The sequence below is a fragment of the Bos grunniens genome, chromosome 3, assembly GCF_055505025.1.
Source record: "Bos grunniens cultivar Pamir isolate PY7600 chromosome 3, Bosgru_T2T1.0, whole genome shotgun sequence".
NCBI lineage: Eukaryota > Metazoa > Chordata > Mammalia > Artiodactyla > Bovidae > Bos > Bos grunniens.
The window spans coordinates 78885331-78906320 of NC_141167.1; the positions used below are offsets into that span (position 1 = coordinate 78885331).

A 20990-nucleotide genomic window follows, 5' to 3' on the forward strand; every position below is an offset into this window, starting at 1 on the left:
GTTAGCTGTTTCCTGGAGGGATACTGAGCACCTTCATGAAAATAGATTTGCCCAAATCTATCACCACAACTGAAATGCTTAAGTGGAGATACTTAGCCTCAAACTTGACTATCCATTCATGCACACAGAGCATCATGTATGTAAAGTATTTAACGGAGTATTGGGAAACAGAAATTTAATAAAGGGTGGTATTGCTCGTGTTGGAGTCAAAAGCAGTTATTTCTGCTTAGTCACTCAGTCATGTCGGACTCTGCAACACCATGGACTGTAGCCTGCCAAGCTCCTCTGTTCATGCGGATTTTCCAGGTAATAATACTGGAGTGGATCTCCATTTCCTTCTCCAAGGGCATCTTCCCGACCCAGGGATTGAATCTTTGTCTCCTGCATGTCTCCTGCATTTCAGGAGGATTCTTTACTGCTGAGCCATCACCTGCATGGTATATTTCATTTTCTTGTTTCTAAGTTTTAGAGGCTTTTTTCCCTCCTCTTTATCTTTATTGTATTCTTTTGTTTCATTGCTGTCAGAGAGTTTGAATAGCTTTTATTCTTATGCAGAGAAATGCAGCCTTTCCCGGCTACTGGGTTGGATTTATTTTTACATCTGATAGCACAGACGTCAAAGATGATCTCAGAATGTCTCACATCCGGTTCAGTTCACCTACTAAGATTTTAAACTTTGTTCTTTTAAAATATTGCTAAACACAATTGTTAGGGGATTTACTTTCAGTTTTCATCAGATACAACTCTTCAGACTTTGAATTTCAGGAATCAAGGGAACTTCTCAAAACAATGGGATTTTTAGGGCTACAAAAAATTTGCAAGGGTTTTGATCTTTGGCAAGGGGTGTGGTGTGTAGAACTTAACTGATTTATTGCTACTAGAAGTGAATTGTTTAATTTCTTTTAAATATTATGAAAAGTAACTTTTTTTCTGATGCTTTTAAGTGATAAAAATCTAAAAACAGTATGTCCAGTATAATAAGGATTTAAAGTTACTTTTTCCCCTGTTGAGAGAGTAAACAACTCCATTAACAAGGTGTTGATAAATTAAACTAACATCAGTGAAATATGAAACCCAGTAAGAAAAATGAAATAATGTTATTTTCCTGGGTTTCTTTGGTGATTTGAAATTTTATTGCAAAACAAAAGCCTAAGGCTTAATAGAATTTTTGAAATAGAAGAAAATATCTTTAACCAAAACATCTATTATATATAAAAGAAGAAGCAGAAGCCCAGAGAATTTACATTACCCAAAGATACAAAGCTGGTTAATGAAAGACTGGATTTCATAGTTTCTTTTTAATGGTATAAAAATGACTGTTTACAACAGGCATTGGTTTATGTTGTAAATATTTGTGTCCAGGCAAAATATAAGCACAAATTTTACAAACATTGCACATGTCACTATCAATCCATACTAAGCCCAGTCTACTTTTTTGGTCACCATTTTGTTACAGCTCCAAAATCCTCTCCTGTTGCCACAGATAAGAAAGGAAAAGAAAAGTGAAAAAATACAGTATTAAAACCTGCATTTATGAAAGAAGTGCTGGGAATCTGTCCAAGAAGTAAAAAAGACATCCTCTTTGTAGAGACTCCATAAGGTCTTGTGCTGTGTTGATTTGATAGACTTGGTGTTCCGCACTATCAAACAAAGAGCATTTGAGTTCATTTCTTCATGTTGTCAACAAGTTGCACTTTTTACAGCAGCAGAAACATTGATCTCCTTACCAAATATGGATATTCAGTTAAAACCTGAAAGGATCCAAGACTAAGGTAAGGAACAAACTTTACTGATAATACTGGAATGTTACAATGATTATAACAAGTGTGATGATGTTTATTTGAGTACATTGTTTTCCAGGGATAGAGATCTATGAATCCTTCTCTTGATATGCCCTTCTCCAAATGAACTGAGTAGTTCCTTAGCATCCAATGCATATTTTTTTTTTTTATTATAGAATGCTGTATCAGACACCTCTTGTGTGCCACTTCAAACACTTCCAGTCTCACCTCTTATTCCCGCCACTGCTGCAGCTACCTTTCCAATATCTGCTCTAGGCAATTTTGCACAGGAGCAAACTGATGGTTTTCCCTGTGTTGTCTCTTACTTCCTGCTTTGCCTGGAGCTTCTCAGATGAGGAACAGCTATGGAAATCTGCTCAATACTTATATCAGTCAGGGTTCAATCAGGGAAGCAGGGCCATAAGGAGGTTCTACAGATATTTATCGGAGAAGGCAATGGCACCCCACTCCAGTACTCTTGCCTGGAAAATCCCATGACAGAGGAGCCTGGTAGGCTGCAGTCCATGGAGTCGCTAAGAGTCGGGCACGACTGAGCGACTTCCCTTTCACTTTTTACTTTCATGCATTGGAGAAGGAAATGGCAACCCACTCCAGTGTTCTTGCCTGGAGAATCCCAGGGACAGAGGAGCCTAGTGGGCTGCTGTCTATGGGGTCACACAGAGTCGGACACAACTGAAGCAGCTATGACTACGACTGATGACACATATTTATAAAAGCAGAGACATTAATTGGCCAACAAAGGTCTGTATAGTTAAAGCTATGGTTTTTCCAGTAGTCCTGTAAAGATGTAAGAGTTGGACCATAAAGAAGACTGAGCACTGAAGAATCAATGCTTTCAAACTGTGGAGCTGGAAAAGACTCTTGAGAGTCCCTTGGACTGCAAGGAGATCAAACCAGTCAATCTTAAAGAAAATCAACCTTGAATATTAATTGGAAGGACTGATGCTGAAGTCCCACTACTTTGGCTACCTAATGCAGAGAGTCAACTCATTGGGAAAGACCTTGATGCTGAGAAAGACTGAGGACAGGAGAAGGGGGCGACAGAGGATGAGATGGTTGGATGGCATCATCAACTCAATGGATGTGAGTTTGAGCAAACTCAGGGAGATAGTGAAGGACAGAGAATCCTGGTACACTGCAGTCCATAGGGTCACAAAGAGTTGGACACTATCAAGTGACTGAACAACAACAACACAACAATATTTGTTCCAAGGATTTGACTTTATATAATGGTAGATGCTGGTTTTCTGTCATTGTAAGACTGTTGCCCTCAAGTCAGTGTTATTATTCTACTGTTCTCTTTCTTCCTCACTATGCTGTAAGATCAACAAAGGCAAGATCTTCACCATGTGTTTGATATATTCATTAGTGCATCCCCTCACCAAGAAAGGTATCTGGTAAATGAATCAGATCAGATCAGATCAGTCGCTCAGTCGTGTCCGACCCTTTGCCACCCCATGAATCGCAGCACGCCAGGCCTCCCTGTCCATCACCAACTCCCGGAGTTCACTCAGACTCACGGCCATCGAGTCAGTGATGCCATCCAGCCATCCCATCCTCTGTCGTCCCCTTCTCCTCTTGCCCCCAATCCCTCCCAGCATCAGAGTCTTTTCCAATGAGTCAACTCTTCCCATGAGGTGGCCCAAGTACTGGAGTTTCAGCTTCAGCATCATTCCTTCCAAAGAAATCCCAGGGCTGATCTCCTTCAGAATGGACTGGTTGGATCTCCTTGCAGTCCAAGGGACTCTCAAGAGTCTTATCCAACACCACAGTTCAAAAGCATCAATTCTTCGGCGCTCAAATGAATAGTTGTTACATATATTAAAATGCTTGAATTGATAAACTGGTCTAAAGATCACAATTTAGGGTAGAAATAAACACTACCTTAACAAATGTATAAACAAGTGGTTTTCCCAATGATAAAAGCTGGAAATGCTCTCCCTTGATATTTTAAGAAATTATCTGAAAAAAAAGAGAACCTAGTAAAATTTTTGGATTTTTAGAAGGCATATAGTTCTTCCTAACAAAAGAAATTTAAAACCAACCAAAATAAACAGCGTAAATAATGTAAGGCTGTGTCTGCTAGAAAATCAGCCCTGTTTTTCCACATGGAAGATGCCAGATGGTGCAAAAGAGAAAACTAGTCCAAACACAAAGGATCACTGACCATCGGGGAGGGACACAGAGTTGGTCCAGACTGCCCAAACAGACGTCATTCTAGTGTATTTTTCTGCCGGAAAGGCAAAATGAAAGCTAAACTTGGTTAGGAAGGAAGTAGAAAACCATGGTGTCGTTGATAGGTTGCTTGAATTGTTCTGCTTTCTCTCCAAAACAAAAGCTTAGTCACCTAGTAGCAGGTTACTATTTACCATTTTCCAGGCCTTGTGGTATGTTCAGCAGAGAGGTGTGCTTGGCCAGAGGATAAGTCTTCAGATAGGGACAGACCTAATTATTCCAGTCTCTCCCATCAATATGCTGGCTCACCCTCTCTGGATGAGGATCATATATAATGCCTTATTTATGATGAATTTGAAGCAACTTTACCTTGAATTGGGATCATCAGAAAAGAGTCTTACAGCTTGCTGTATCTGATATGAACTTGGCCTTTGGGCATAGACATGACCACGGCTGAAGATTTCCTAGATGATAAAGAAATGAAAGAGGAGAAATTTCACTTCTATTGAGTTCTTTCTAGGTGCCAGGAACCATGCTAAAAGCTTAACATGTATTATTTCATAATGTTCTCTATGAGGTTAATATGCTATTATACTCAGTTTACAGATGAGGGACGAAGAGCCTGGAATGCTAAAGAAAGTTTTCTAAGGTAACACACTAATAATTATGGATCAGAGATTCAAACACAAGCAGTCTAATTTCAAAACTTCTTTACTTAAACATTTATCTTTTCTAATATTAAAAGTTTAAGAAATTAAACTAAAATATATATCTATTGATAAAGCAAATACCTATATGTCACCCTTCCCGGTGAATTTGGAAAATTTTAGGCTTCTCTTTCACCATATATCTTTTGTGTCCCCTTGTCTCTCTCCTCCATTTCCAGGACCCCAGTTACATGTATGTAAGACCATCTGACATTATTCCACAATTCCTGATACTTTGTTTTCTAAAATCACTTTATCTCTCTTCTTTAGATAATTTTTATTAACTTTTAAAAGAATTTACTAGTTTTTTCTGCAGTGATCTATCTGCTGTTAAACACGTCCAATGAAATTTTAACTTCAAACATTACACTTTTCAGTTCTAGAAATTCTAACAATTCTAGAAATAGTTCTTGGTTTTGTTTTAAAGTTCATTTGTGATTAGTCCAACTTATATGCCTCTCTTTCTGTCTTCTTTTTTTTTTCACTGATAGTTGATCTGGCAGTCAATTGTGCTGAATTTTAAGATATACTTGGTTCACTTTTTGGACTTAATTGGGCAGATCCCTGAACTCTAATTATCACAAGAATGCTCAAGAATGCTAAGGACTACACTTTCACCCCCACAACACCCACTGTGTTCTCAGCACAAATTCAGAGTTAGGTTATAGAGAATTATCAGACCTAGCAATTTGCTTTGCATATGGGACTTTTCTAGACGTCATCCTGTTTCATTAATGCATTCTGTTATTTAAGGAAAAGGCTTAGCTGATTTATCCTTATTTGTTCTGTTTCTTTAACCATGACAGGCCAGTTCCACCATTCATTTGGACATAGAACAGGCACCTCCTCTCCACCCAGGTATACAGGCAACCACAGCTCCCAGATCAAATAGATGTGGCACATATTGCTCTGTAATTTAGTTCTTTTTTTAAAGATTTTTTTTTTTAAATGTGGGCCATTTTAAAAGTCTTTATTGAATTTGTTGTACTGTTGTTTCTGTTTTATGTTGTTTTGGTTTTTTGCTGAGAAGCCTGTGGAATCTTAACTCCCCAACCGGGGATCAAACCCATACCCCCTGCAATGGAAGGTAAAGTCTTAGCCACTGAACCACCAGGGAAGTCCCTGTAATTTAGTTCTTATGGGCTTCCTTATGTCCCTCTCTCTTGCTTGTTGTTTAGTTGCCAAGTCGTGTCTGACTCTCCTTGACCCCATGAACTGCAACACGCCAGGCTTCCCTGTCCTTCACTATCTCCCTGAGTTTGCTCAAACTCTATGTCTAGCTCCATAAAAAAGTGTGATTTTTAAAATTTTACTTGGGTGTTTTTCCTAGTTGTTACTAGGTTCAAAGTTCTTTCCCATCTAACTACAATCTAACTGGAAGTGGAAATCTCCTTAGAAAGTTTCCTAACACTACCCTCCCAGCAGCTACTACAGATTACTCTTTGCCAGAATTTGGGATTAAATCCATTTGCCATCTCAGACCCCTGTGTGAAATCTGACACTACAATTCAGAATATCCCAAGGCACTGATATCAATAAGTACTGAAAATTTCTCAAATAAAATTTTTATCCTATGAACTAATTGAGGCATCTGACTGTTTATTTGTATATACTCAATCTTGTTTCAGAAAGTATATGATATTAATATAGTAATAATTGCTACCATTTATTGAACGTACAAGTCAGGTACTACAATAAATTTCTTTGTATATTTTTAAGTTTATGTAATCCTTATAACAATTGTTAGAATAATGCATATATAATAACTATAATGTAAAATATATTACACTATTTTATATGATTATAGTATTATAACCATTTTTACAGATGAGAAAAAAATTTTGATAGATTTCAGTGAAATTTCATAGACCACACAGAGTTCTGATTTTAGGTTCAGTCTGTTTTAATCACCATGATATTCTAGCTCTTGAAACTCTGGTGATTACAGTCATGTTTTTCCCAGATCACTTCTTCACGGCTTAAACACCAGTCTTCTAGCTGCTGGAAACATCAGCCATTGATGGCTCAAAACTGCATCTCTCCTAGATACTGTCTTGCTCAGGTTATGCCCTTTAGGGAGCAACCAACAGCCAATGACTATCCCCTTGCCTTTAATTCACTATATTTCTGAAGGTCTGTCCCACCTCCACAACTCCTCATAAAATAGATTGAGGCTTCAGTTGCAATCTCATTCCTGGTCGTTTCTACTTCTGTCCAGTTCTGACTTTTCACTTTCTTATGTCTACTGAAAACACTCCTCAGTAAATCCTCTGCAGAGTCTGTTATAGATAGAATGTTTGTCCTCCAAATTCATATGTTGAAACCATAATCCCCAGTGAGGTAGTATTTGCAGATAGGGACTTTGGGAGATAATTAGATGTAGATAAGTTCATGAAGGTAGTGCCGTCATGATGGGATTAGTGTCTTTTTAAGAGGAGGCACTAGAGAGCTTGCTCTCTCTCTCTATCATGCAAAGTCATGGTTAGAAGATGGCCATCTGCAAGCCAGGAAGAGAGCTCTCATCAGAAGCTGACATACTGTCATCCTGATCTTGGACTTCCAGACTCCAAAAGTGTGAGAAAATAAATTTCATGCCCTACCCTCTTGCTCCTTTGTAAAAAATCACTGCCATCTTCTCTCCCCTTTCATTAAAAACATACAAACAAACAAAACTTTATGATATAATATCCTATATGTACAAAGGATATTATGTAACTCTTACTTAGCTTGTAAAGCAAAATAATAAAACATGCACCTATCATTCCATTACCCAAGCTCAGAACTTTCACATCACAGATGTTATTGAAGTTACCTGTTTGTTCCTTTCTGATCCTATTGCTTTCACTCATCCTTACCTACTCAACCACTATCTAAGGCTTCTGTTTACTTATAAGCTTTCTATGGTTTCCCCACGAAGTAAACAATATATATTTTTGCCTTTGAAATCCGTAAAAGTTGATTCTTTTTTTTAAATTTTATTTTATTTTTAAACTTTACAATATTGTATTAGTTTTGCCAAATATCGAGATGAATCCGCCACAGGTATACCTGTGTTCCCCATCCTGAATCCTCCTCCCTCCTCCTTCCCCATACCCTCCCTCTGGGTCGTCCCAGTGCACCAGCCCCAAGCATCCAGTATCGTGCATCGAACCTGGACTGGCAACTTGTTTCATACATGATATTATACATGTTTCAATGCCATTCTCCCAAATCTCCCCACCCTCTCCCTCTCCCACAGAGTCCATAAGACTGATCTATACATCAGTGTCTCTTTTGCTGTCTCGTATACAGGGTTATTGTTACCATCTTTCTAAATTCCATATATATGCATTAGTATACTGTATTGGTGTTTTTCTTTCTGGCTTACTTCACTCTGTATAATAGGTTCCAGTTTTATCCATCTCATTAGAACTGATTCAAATGTATTCTTTTTAATGGCTGAGTAATACTCCATTGTGTATATGTACCACTGCTTTCTTATCCATTCATCTGCTGATGGGCATCTAGGTTGCTTCCATGTCCTGGCTATTATAAACAGTGCTGCGATGAACACTGGGGTACACATGTTTCTTTCCCTTCTGGTTTCCTCAGTGTGTATGCCCAGCAGTGGGATTGCTGGATCATAAGGCAGTTCTATTTCCAGTTTTTTAAGGAATCTCCACACTGTTCTCCATAGAGGCTGTACTAGTTTGCATTCCCACCAACAGTGTAAGAGGGTTCCCTTTTCTCCACACCCTCTCTACCATTTATTGCTTGTAGACTTTTGGATCACAGCCATTCTGACTGGTGTGAAATGGTACCTCACAGTGGTTTTGATTTGCATTTCTCTGATAATGAGTGATGTTGAGCATCTTTTCATGTGTTTGTTAGCCATCTGTATGTCTTCTTTGAAGAAAGGACACCTTATCTTTGACAAAGGAGGCAAGAATATACAATGGATTAAAGACAATCTCTTTAACAAGTGGTGCTGGGAAAACTGGTCAACCACTTGTAAAAGAATGAAACTAGAACACTTTCTAACACTATACACAAAAATAAACTCAAAATGGATTAAAGATCTCAACGTAAGACCAGAAACTATAAAACTCCTAGAGGAGAACATGGGCAAAACACTCTCCGACATACATCACAGCAGGATCCTCTATGACCCACCTCCCAGAATATTGGAAATAAAAGCAAAAATAAACAAATAAACAAACTAATTAAACTTAAAAGCTTCTGCACAACAAAGGAAACTATTAGCAAGGTGAAAAGGCAGCCTTCAGAATGGGAGAAAATAATAGCAAATGAAGCAACTGACAAACAACTAATCTCAAAAATATACAAGCAACTCCTACAGCTCAACTCCAGAAAAATAAATGACCCAATCAAAAAATGGGCCAAAGAACTAAAAGTTGATTCTTATTCACAGATTCGTATCACACTGTATGAATCACGATCAGCATAACTTTGCTAGAATGTGGGCGCCGCAAGAGCAAAATTTCACCTATTTGTTCCACGATGTATCCAAAGTGGATCTGGCACATGGGAGGAGCTTCTTCATTAGTAAACTGAGTGAATGAAAATCTGGGACTTCTCAATAGTGCTTGTCCTCCTCACATCTGAAGTTTGGCGGTTAACTGTAGCTGCTTAACTGATAGAGTGGTGATTGTCAGGTGCTATTCTTTGTAGCTTTCTATCCCGCCTGACATAGACATTTCACTGGCCGAGGCATGAGCTAAGCTATTGTAAAAAAACAAAAAACCCATTTCAATAAGTGTTGGTTTCCTTCCTCCTTATCTCCACTGCCTCATTATAATTATCCCAAGACAGAAATAATTCTGCAATACAATGAGTTTTTCCCCAGTCATAAAAGTTCTAGGATAAGACAAAAGGTGGATTTCCTTCCTTTTGCTGCTAAATCCCAGGTTCTTCTTGCAAGAATGCTTATTTTGCATTATTTTCTCACTAGTGACTAGAATTGTTATGGTTTTGTGATATATATGCCATTTTTCTCAGCACCATCATTGGCATACTGTATGTATTTTTTATGTTTACACTGTATCATTTCCTTGAATCAAATATTTTACTTACACAGAGAGCTTCTTCAGAAATTACTATTTACTTTTTGATTATGTGTGTTTTGTTCATTATTACCTTATTTGTTTATTATATATATATATCTTTTCTTCTCTATTCCTGGCATGGAATCTTCTCTAGAAGTCCTGTGTGATTAAACCTCCAAAATAGGGAATGTTACTAACATTCCTTAAAACATTTAGTCCTAAAGACATTTAGATGCGATGCAAAGTTCTTTCATGAGAGGAAGAGTTGTGCAGTGGAAGAGAGAAGGTTGTTTTGTGATTACAGCAGGTCTTTGAAATAGAAAATTGCTAGCGTTTCTGCAATGTTGCCATGGACAACATTCCTTAACAAGGCATTCCTCTACATTCTGTCTGACAAAACTGGAAATTCCCTGAGGAATTTCCAAGGAAGCTGAGTGCAATATAAAGGAAAAGAAAACTGAAACCACGGAGCATAATATATGGGGCAAGGACTCAATGAAGTAGAACTGTGCCATTTTCTAAACATTAGCATGCGTTTGAGAGATATCACAGCGTTCACTCTTGGACACAAAAATACAGATGGGACACAAACACCATTGTGTGCCCTCAGAGTTGGTTTTTCTTAGTCTATAATCAATGAGCAAGTATCTATTGAATACCCATATATGCTTAGCACTGCTTGGGATATTGCAGGGTTTGTGAAGAATAATCTATACAGACCCTGCCCTTTAAGAGCCTACAGTCAAGGAGGAAGAATAAAATTAACACAGTTAAGCCACAAGGCAAAGCAAGTTGGTACTTTTACTATAAGTGTTAAATGATGAGGTACAGACTGTTAGTACTGTAAAATTAATTGGGAAGGGATACATTAATTGAGAGTCCCTTGGACTGCAAGGAGATCCAACCAGTCCATTCTGAAGGAGATCAGCCCTGGGATTTCTTTGGAAGGAATGATGCTAAAGCTGAAACTCCAGTACTTTGAACACCTCATGCGAAGAGTTGACTCATTGGAAAAGACTCTGATGCTGGGAGGGATTGGGGGCAAGAGGAGAAGGGGACGACAGAGGATGAGATGGCTGGATGGCATCACTGACTCGATGGACGTGAGTCTGAGTGAACTCCGGGAGTTGGTGATGGACAGGGAGGCCTGGTGTGCTGCAATTCATGGGGTCGCAAAGAGTCGGACACGACTGAGCGACTGAACTAAACTGAACTGAACATTAATTGGGAAGGGAGCTGGGATGGGCCCCCGGAGTTCCAGCATGTTGTGTTTCCCATCTGAATTGTGTTCTTTTTACAACTACTTGTTAAACTGTACACATAAGTTTTATTTACTTTTGTTTATAATTCATAATAAAAATAATAGAGGAGAGAGAAGAAAGGAGCTGGATAAATCCTGGAAAAATTGAGACAAAAAACTGTGGAGAAAATAGGACTAAAGGTGGGCTTCAGAACTGGCCCAGAGGAGACCGCAGATGATACAAATCAGATGTAGCAGGGTTGTGAGAGGGTGGGGGAGCAGGTGGGTTGCAGTGAGAAAAGTGGGTGACAGGAGTGGACCTGGAGTGTGAAGGGAGGGGGGGTAGATTGGGAGGTGCAGTAGCTAAAATAAACCTGGACAGTTTGAGGGGTTAGGGGTTGAAGAAGGACCTTGAAATGGAGGCAGAGGAGTTTGGCATCCAATGCAGTAGAACATCAATACATTACAGATTTTAAACTAGGTGACATACTGATAACAGAGGATTTTAAGGCAAACTAGTATGGCTGTGGTATGCCTTCTGCATTAAAATGGGATAGAAGCTGGAATGAGGAAGGGCAGCAGAAATCAAAGCATGTGCCTGATGAAGGCCATTTGTCAGCCTCACTGCAGAGAAAGAAGTAGATGTGAGAAATACTACAGAGGAGAAATGTGAATGACTGGGTAACTGACAGGGTAGGGGAATGAGCAGGACAAATTAATCCCATATTTTATAAGCCTGTCGGAATAATGATGTCAATGATAGAACAACTGGCTGAAGAAATTGATTAAGACAAGAAGGCACTTTGGGCCTTTTAGATGTAGGAATTGAGGTGACAATGACAAGTAGGCAGTAGCAATATGCTGCTGCTGCTGCTAAGTCGCTTCAGTTGTGTCGGACTCTGTGCGACCCCACAGACAGCAGCCCTCCAGGCTCCTCTGTCCCTGGGATTCTCCAGGCAAGAACACTGGATGGGTTGCCATTTCCTTCTCCAATGCATGCATGCATTTTGCTTCAGTCGTGTCTGACTCTGTGCAACCCCATGGACATCAGCCCACCAGGCTCCTCTGTCCACGGGATTCTCTAGGCAAGAATACTGGAGTGGGTTGACATTTCCTTCTCCGTAGCAAAATGGGGACAGAGCAAAAGCACATAGAGTAATATTGATGAGCAGAAATGAATCCTCATCTTGTGTTGTATGACATATATTATAAAGTACCTAAACAATGCTTCTCTCACAACAAAGACAAGGCTTAAAGTCATGGCAGTTTCCCCTCTTGGAATATAGTAGCCAAATCTTTCAGTATTCCTGCCCTATTACATGCCCTGACATGACTGTGAGTACCTTAGTTTGAAAGCAAGACCTGTGTATTTTATTAGAGGAAAAAGCAGACATTCTGGTTGATGGTGATTTCTGTGCAAAATAATAGTCCTTACCACTTTTTAGTTCTTTTTGATTTTATGTCTTTTTAACAAATTTGGAGAATTCTAGTACAGAAAATGCAAATATATAAAACTCCAAAGGGCAGACAGAACCAAGGAGGCAGATTTTGATTCAATTATTAAAAGCACTTTCTAAAAATATAAACTACCCATAAATGGAAAAATGCTAAATATATTCTGTCTTCGGGAAATATTTTAGCAAAAGCTTGACTCTCTGTAGCAATTTTATATAAAGGATTTTTACTGTGAGTCAGTGATTGGACTAAAAGACATCCACAACACTTGATTACTTATTTTCTTCTTCTAATATATTGAGGGTAGGTGAGGAATGGTTTGGATAATATCAGTGAATTTGTTCATTTATATTCCAAGCAGTGTTTGTAGTTGTCCTGTGAGCCAGATGCTGTGCCCGGCACTGGGGATGAACAGTGAAATAGACACTGGCCCTGACCTCAGTGAGCTTGTAGTCTAGTAGTCTAATAAGACTACTAGTATAGTAGTATAGTATAGTGAACAGAGTGCTAAAGGTTATCATAGAAGTAAATACCTGGAATTCTGGAAATACAGAACTAATCCTCAGAGATCAAAGAAGACTTTGTGGAGTAAAGAACATATTATTTGAAACATCACATATTATATCAAGCCAGATTATTGAAGACAGAAGAGGTTTAAGTTACTTCCATGAGTCTGCATGCTAAGTTGCTTCAGTCGAGTCTGACTCTTTACAACTCCATGGACTGTAGCCCACCAGGCTCCTTTGTCCATAGGATTTTCCAGGCAAGAACACTGGAGTGAGTTGCCACTCCCTTCTCCAGGGGATCTTCCCGACCCAGAGATCGAATCCACATCTCTTATGTCTCCTGCATTGACAGACAGGTTCTTTACTACTAACGCCAACTACTTGCCCAATATTCACTGTTTAAACACAATAATTCTATTGTAAAGCCTATTGTCAGAAAATAAAGCCTAGAGGAACAAATTTCAATATCACAGCATGAAATATTGTCTCAGAAATGTACTTGAGTTTCCAGAAATCCCAAATCTGATTAAGACTGAAGTATTTTAAACTATAAATAAAATCCCTGTGTCATGGAGACAGTGAAGTATTTCCTCCACCTGAACCTTTCCTGTCCTGGCCACTAGACTGGATTGTTCCATTCTCCCAAGAAGCAGGATGAGAAAGAAGGGCAGGGGACATAGTTGCAGCACAAACCAAAAATTAAAGATACCAAGTTCTTGGCTTTTCAATTGCAAATGACCAGTTATAATATACAAGGATTAATTATTTCCTAGGCATTTTCTCTCCCCAGAGAAGACAGTTTAAAATTTTTCTGGATTAATGAAAGTGTTTGAATGGAGATGGGAAACAAGATTATTAAGATATTGTTCAAAATCTCCAGGAACATTTCCCAGACCCCACTTCCTCTTGTTATTTAGTCGCTAAGTTGTGTCCGACACTTTTGTGACATGTAGCAGCTGGCAGGCTACAGTTCATGGGATTTTCCAGGCAAGAATACTGGAGTGGGTTGCCATTTCCTACTCCAGGGGATCTTTCCAACAAAAGGATGGAACCTGTGTCTTTTGCATTGCAGGCAGATTCTTTACCACTGAGCCACCAGGGAAATTTTCCACTGGGAAATATTTTTGTATTCTCTATAGGCCCTAGCACAGTTCTTAAAGGAGGCAGGAGAATCTAAAACTGTTCAAGTTCTTTTGGAAAACAAAATGCAAAATGCTGTGAGAAAAGATGAAAGTGTTAGTCTCTCAGTCATGTCTGACTCTTTGTTACCCCATGGACTGTATGATGCCAGGTTCCTCTAGTCCATGGAATTCTCCAGGCAATAGTACTGGAGTGGGTTGTCATTCCCTTCTCCAGGGGATCTTTCCGACCCAGGAATCAAACCTGGGTCTCCTGCATTGCAGGGAGATTCTTTACCACTTGAGCCACCAGGGAAGCCAGAAAACAGATGGGTCAGAGTCAATAGTTTCCTTTGAATCCTTTAAAGAAATAAAGTACAGCAGAAAAATGCAAAATGAGGGAAGTCAATTCAAGGAGCAGAGAAGGCAATGGCACCCCACTCCAGTACTCTTGCGTGGAAAATCCCATGGATGGAGGAGCCTGATAGGCTGCAGTCCATGGGGTCGCTGAGTTGGACACAACTGAGCGACTTCCCTTTCAATTTTCATTTTCATGCATTGGAGAAGGAAATGGCAACCCACTCCAGTATTATTGCCTGGAGAATCCCAGGGATGGGGGAGCCTGGTGGGCTGCCATCTATGGGGTCGCACAGAGTCGGACACGACTGAAGCGATTTAGCAGCAGCAGTAGCAGCAGTTCAAGGAGAGAAGGAACTAGAGTAATATATTTTGATAATTTACTGTGTGCCAGGCATTATAATGGGAACAGAGCATATAACTGCCCTAATCCTTTCAGCAACTCTGTAAAGTAGATTAAGGACCTTTTTGCAGATGAGTGTGTAAAGCCTGAGGAGATCAGGTGGTAACACCAAGGTTTAAATTCTGGTTTACCTGATTATAGAATCAAGGTTTTCTTGTAAATGAACATAAAGACCCAGAGAATAATAGATGTCTGGAGATCAAAGTTGTGGGATTAGCAGTGCCAAAATGTTATTTATAATACAGTCATAAGAATAGCAGTGGTCAGAAAGAAATATGAGGTTAAGGACATGGTAAGTCAGGGGAGAAAAACGGAGGAGAAAAACTAGTATTCTTGATATCTAACATGTGTCAGGAGCTTAACTAGGCTTTAACATTCATTTAACCCATGTAACATTTATTTAACCCATTTAAGGGACTAGATCTGATAGAATGCCTGAAGAACTATGAACAAGGTTCATGACATTGTACAGAAACAGGGATCAAGACCATTCCCACGAAAAGGAAATGCAAAAAATCAAAATGGCTGTCTGAGGAGGCCTTACAAATAGCTGTGAAAAGAAGAGAAGCCAAAAGCAAAGGAGAAAAGGAAAGATATACCCATCTGAATGCAAAGTTCCAAAGACTAGCAAGGAGAGATAAGAAAGCCTTCCTCAGTGATCACTGCAAAAAAACAGAGGAAAATAATAGAGTGGGAAAGACTAGAGATCTCTTCAAGAAAATTAGAGATACCAAGGGAACATTTCATGCAAAGATGGGCTCCATAAAGGACAGAAATGGTATGGACCTAACAGAAGCAGAAGATATTAAGAAGAGGTGGCAAGAATACACAGAAGAACTATACAGAAAAGATCTTCACAAACCAGATAATCATGATGGTGTGACCACTCACCTAGAGCCAGACATCCTGGAATGTGAACTCAAGTGGGCCTTAGGAAGCATCACTACAAACAAAGCAAGTGGAGGTGATGGAATTTCAGTTGAGCTATTTCAAATTCTGAAAGATGATGCTGTGAAAGTGCTGCACTCAATATGCCAGCAAATTTGGAAAACTCAGCAGTGGCCACAGGACTGGAAAAGGTCAGTTTTCATTCTAATCCCAAAGAAAGGCAATGCCAAAGAATGCTCAAACTACCACACAATTGCACTCATCTCACATGCTAGTAAAGTAATGCTCAAAATTCTCCAAGCCAGGCTTCTACAGTACATGAACCATGAACTTTCAGGTATTCAAACTGGTTTTAGAAAAGGCAGAGGAACCAGAGATCAAATTGCCAACATCTGCTGGATCATCGAAAAAGCAAGAGAGTTCCAGAAAATCACCTACATCTGCTTTATTGACTATGCCAAAGCCTTTGACTGTGTAGATCACAATAAACTGTGGAAAATTCTTCAAGAGGTGGGAATACCAGACCACCTGACCTGCCTCTTGAGAAATCCGTATGCACATCAGGAAGCAACAGTTAGAACTGGACATGGAACAACAGACTGGTTCCAAATAGGAAAAGGAGTATGCCAAGGCTATATATTGTCACCCTGCTTATTTAACTTATATGCAGAGTACATCATGCAAAGTGCCAGGCTGGATGAAGCACAACTGGAATCAAGATTGCTGGGAGAAATATCAATAACCTCAGATATGCAGATTATACCACCCTTATGGCAGAAACCAAAGAACTAAACGGCCTCTTGATGAAAGTGAAAGAGGAGAGTGAAAAAACTAGCTTAAACCTCAACATTCAGAAAACTAAGATCATGGCATCTGGTCCTGTTGCTTCATGGCAAATTGATGGGGAAACGGTGGAAACAGTGTCAGACTTTATTTTTTTGGGCTCCAAAATCACTGCAGATGGTGACTACAGCCATGAAATTAAAAGACACTTGCTCCTTGGAAGGAAAGTTATGACCAATCTAGACAACATGTTAAAAAGCAGAGACATTACTTTGTCAACAAAGATCCATCTAGTCAAGGCTATGGTTTTTCCCATAGACTTGTATGGACGTGAGAGTTGGACTATAAAGAAAGCTGAGCACTGAAGAATTGATGCTTTTGAACTGTGGTGTTGGGACTCTTGAGAGTCCCATGGACTGTAAGGAGATCCAACCAGTCCGTCCTATTGGAAGGATTGATTTTGAAGCTGAAACTCCAATAATTTGGCCACTTGATGCAAAGAACTGACTCATTTGAAAAGACCCCGATGCTGGGAAAGATTGAGAGAAGGTGGGAGAAGAAGGGGACGACAGAGGATGAGGTGGTTGGATGGTATCACTGACTCAATGAACATGAGTTTGAGTAAACTCTGGAAGTTGGTGATGGACAGGGAGGCCTGGCGTGCTGCAGTCCATGGGGTGGCAAAGAGTCAGACATGACTGAGCTACTGAACTGAACTGAACCCACACAGCAGCAAGAACCTTGTTGAACAATTATTCTGTGCAGATCTTGTTGGGGTAATACTTTTAGAAAATATCTACATATGATGCATTTGTATAGCTGAGGCCCTTTGCTGTCCACCCAAAACTATCACAGCATTGTTAATCGGTTATACCCAGATATAAAGTTTAAAACATTTTTTAAGTTCTTGAATAAAAAAAAGCATATCTACATACAAAATATAAAGACAAGGCTCCATTTTAGTGTAACTGTACCAAACAGTAATAGCTAATACTAACTGAATGCTTATTATCTGTAGGGTATTATTAATTCATTTAGTGCTCAAGAAAATTTTTTGAGGTGAATATATTGATTATCCACAGTTAATGACTGAGAAACTGGGATTCAGAGTATGCATATCATTTGCTTAGCATCACACAGTTGTGGAGCAATGGAGCTAGGATATGTGTGTAAGCAACTGGCTTCAGTGTCTAGATGCATTACTGATGACCACAGGTCCTTTCACTCATTCATCCAAGTACTGAGTATGTACTCTGTTCACAGGCCTACATTAGGCCCTCTAATCATACAGTAAAGCACAAGATATATTCTCTACTTCAGCTCGCAATTTAAACTACATTATAGATTTAGTTTACCTTTACAAGATGTGTGTGTGTGTGTTTGCATGTAATCATTCTGATGTCTGAAATTTCCATTGTTGTGATTACCTGAGGCATTTTAATGATGTCCATGAGATAAAACTCATGTAGGTCCCAATATAAAGCTGAATAGAACAGTTACAGCAACAGAGATTCACTGAATTATTTATTTTGGACCTATTCAATATGATTTTATAAAAAGAATCATGTCAATTATAATAAATGGTTAAACATTTGCCTATACTTACAAGCAAACATATTAGTGAATAAACACTTAAAAAATAATATTTTCTAAACAGTATAAAACAATAGTAAATAAAACAATGAGGATATAGCCAGATCCATCAATCTACCTGCTTGTAATTATAATATACTTAAGGGCTTTGTGTACATATTAACTAATTCATTTAAAATGAGTTTTGAAGAATCACTGAGAAGTGGAATTAATGAGAATTATTAGAAACAATAGCACAGCTTCCAGGAAAAAAAAAAAGAAAACATCTTTGGTAGTAACTAAGTTACATTCTTCCATGGATGGTGTTGTATCTGGGCAACGTCTTTGAAAACAAAAGTAAATATAAGCAGCTAACCAGGATGGAAGCATGAACAAACTAGATCTTTAAAACCATGGGTCTAATGATAACCTAATAGCCTCAATATTTTCCAAAAAAAAGAGAAAGGGAAATTCTTTTCTGTTACTGGGTGGAGAAGAAATACACTGAAGTCTTGAATAGAAAAATGAAGTTACCACGCCTTGTGCAAGAAGACTAAGATAGCTAATTGTAGCTTTAATAAGAAATAACTTGGTAAGCAATATTGAGTGCTCAGCAAATTTACAGAACATAAATTTACAGTGTGAACGACTGTATGGTTGGGAAACTTTTTAGAATTTAGCTGCCAGAACAGAATAGCAGCAGTAGGATTTTTTTAGGGTTTCCAGGCTTGGGGCAGAAGTCAGGTGGTATTGTGCTCAGTCGTGTCCGACTCTTTACTACCCCATGCTGTGCAGCCCTCCAGGCTCCTTTGTCCATTGAATTTTCCAGGCAAGAATTCTGGATGGGCTGCCATTTCCTTGTCCATCCTCAGATAGGGTGGGTTCATGGTAAAGAGGCAGAGGAGTTGCATGAGCTATTGAGTCTATTTTAAATGATTAATGACAGAGTGTGAAAAGTGAAGAGAAATAGAGTAGAATGCAATACAATGAGGGGAGCCATAGAAACCTGGAAGATGCTATGAAGTCAAACAAAAATTCTCTTATCTTTTAGTCTTTTCCCAGGTCAAACATAGAAGTCAAATACATTTCCTCTAGTACAAAAACTTACCAGTGCCTTTGGATATCAAACTAAATTCCTACTACCTTTACTACAGTTTGTAATGAGCTTATCAAAATGGGAATCTATATAAAACTCAATAAAAACTTTGATATATAAATAGAGAATCCAGCAAAATTGCAGAAATTATTTGGTTAACATTCCCATATCAAAAGCACCAAAGTAAAAAAGAAAACAAACAAAAAAAAAACTGTGAAAGAAAATGAAAATTTTCTCTAATTATCAAGAAAACTGTCTCAGTATGTCATTTTTCCTCCCAAGTCTGGCAGATGGAGGCTGATCTCTAAAGTCAAATAAACTCTGCTTAAGTTCCAATAACACTCTATGCTAGAAACAGGGAATGTTGGCCAGTTTCTTCACTTTTTCAAGCATCAGTAACCTCATAGGAGTTTACAAGTCAGTGTCTATAGAGCATGTTAAGCTCAGTAAATATGTTACTTTACTTTATTCCTATTTTAATCTGGCAAAAGAAATTTGATTACTAACTATTCTAGTCGTTAAAAAGTCAATCACAAGTCATGCTACACAATTAACAATTTTGTAATTTTAAAATTATGAATTACAAGATAAAAGAATGGAGGAGATGCTGCTCAGCAAACTTAGTAATAAGATAGTTCCTCATAAGAGTTTTCTTGTATACTTTGCATGAATTTGGATGGGAAAATTCACAATATAAGAAAATAAAGCCATTCCAGTGGAAGGCTTATTAAATAGGATATTTTAAGGACAAAACTCAGATAGGAAAGCCTAATTTTCTTTCTTTTTTTAACTCCTTCATTCTGCCAGGTGATAAAAGAACAGTTAAGTCAGAGCCAGGGAAACTTAGAAACTTTGGTTTTAAATCCAAACAACTCATTGTTGTTTTTTCAAATATTCCTTGGAATAACACCAAATATTTGAGAAAAAATGTATAAGTTATACCTCCTTTAATCTATTCTTCTGATGAATAGCATTCTAGAATTTTCTAAAGTTATATGTCTTGAATTCTTGAGATAATCCAACTTGATCGTGATGTATCTAATATTTATATAGAATTCTTAAATTTATATTCATAAGTAAAGTTGGCCTGCAATTTTTTTTCTTATACAATCCTTGTCTGGTTGCTATCATGGTTATATTAAACCCACAGAGTATGGTAAGGGATATTCCCTTTTTTCTATTTTCTGGAAGAGATTTCAAAAGATTAGAATAAACTTTTCTTTGCAAATTTTGTAGAATGCATCAAGAAAACTATCTGAGATTTGATGTTTCCTTTATGGGAAAATTTCTTTGTCAGTGTTCTTAATAGGTTGTTGAACTACTTCTAAAGTTTGTATATTTTTTTTCTAAATTTTCAAACTTACTGGCATAAAATTAATCAAAATTATGTTTTATAAATTTTCCTGAATATGAAATCATTTTATTTTTCCATTGATAACATTGTTTATTTGTGCCATCTTTAATCTTTATCAAGCTTGCTAGCAGTTTGTGTATTTTAGTAGTCTTTTCAAAGAACCAAAGACTTTGTAAATCTTATTATATTTTCTATTTTCTAAAACTTTAATTTGCTTTTAACTTTTATTCCTCCTTAAATATTTTTTTCTAAGCTTGCAAGTACAGCTCATTTATTCTTTCCTAATATAAACATTTAAGGCTACATATTTTTTACTAAAAACTACTTTTGCTGGTTTGCTCATATTTTAATATGTAATAATTTTAATATTTTTAGTTATAAATCTTTGTAGTATACAATTTAACTTCTCCTTTCCAAGTATATGAAATTTTTTTTGCATGTCTTTCATTGTTTACTTTTTATTTTAAGTTATGTTTAGAGAACATGCTT

At 38.0% G+C, this 20990-nt stretch overlaps 1 long non-coding RNA gene across 1 annotated transcript in view; it reads right to left on the reverse strand.

Moving 5' to 3' along the window:
• Nucleotides 1-20990, reverse strand: part of LOC147375902 (uncharacterized) — a 47990-nt gene that overhangs the window by 5124 nt on the left and 21876 nt on the right. Inside the window, exon 2 of the long non-coding RNA XR_015160580.1 lies at nucleotides 4347-4441. This is a non-coding gene — a long non-coding RNA (uncharacterized LOC147375902). The remainder of the gene's footprint in view (nucleotides 1-4346; nucleotides 4442-20990) is intronic.